We start from the raw sequence: 767 nt of genomic DNA, 5'->3' as shown, positions 1-767 counted from the left end.
CGGTTCAATTTTAATATCTGAGTGATTTGTATTTGGCATTTCAAACCCCTTTGAGAATTTGAAATAAAATAAAAATTTGAACCTGGCTTGAATATCAATTCCGAATTTATTTGCAAAGCTTTGTTTTTGGAACACTTTTACCATTTTAACATTAAATGAGATGCCGTCGTCAATCAATATTCGCAGTGAAATTAAAAGATTCTTGTAGATATTGAAAACCTGTTGCTACTATTCTGCACTAGCAGTCATGCGGCATAATCACGTTGACACACCGGTTCTCGTTAGATCACCAAAGTTAAGCAACGTTGAGCCTGGCTAGTACCAAATGGGTGACCACTTGGGAATTCTAGGTGCTGTATGTGCTTTCCGCTTATCTCGGCATTGTTTCCAGTCGTCCTGAATCTCCACTTGCCACTGATATTTAATGCTGACTCGGGGAGGTGTGGTTGGAGATTATGCAACTCTTGCCATAAAAAATTCCATGCGCACTATCAAGGGCGAAGGAAGCTACCATACTAGCAGGTGGGAGGTGATGGTGGTATCGTAGTTAATGATACAGACTGATTACCTGGGTGTCCCAAGTTCGAATCCAGTTCGTTCCACAAAAACCACTTTCACTTAGGATGTTGGCAACCTTCACGTGGTAATCCTTGATATCTTTCCAGGAAGAATTCTAACAAGAAAAACATCAAAGAAACAAATGCTACCGATATACTATTTGGATTTATACGATATGCTGGTGATACTAACAGGCACACCTGGTGTTG

At 40.0% G+C, this 767-nt stretch overlaps 1 pseudogene; it reads left to right on the top strand.

Annotated features, from left to right (window-relative positions):
- Positions 1-245: 245 nt before the first annotated feature.
- On the top strand, positions 246-362 carry LOC145241741 (5S ribosomal RNA; annotated as a pseudogene).
- The last annotated feature ends 405 nt before the right edge of the window (positions 363-767 follow it).

This window comes from Euprymna scolopes, chromosome 20, assembly GCF_053919585.1.
Source record: "Euprymna scolopes isolate OS-2025 chromosome 20, ASM5391958v1, whole genome shotgun sequence".
Lineage (NCBI taxonomy): Eukaryota > Metazoa > Mollusca > Cephalopoda > Sepiida > Sepiolidae > Euprymna > Euprymna scolopes.
This window is presented reverse-complemented; position numbering and strand designations above follow the sequence as displayed.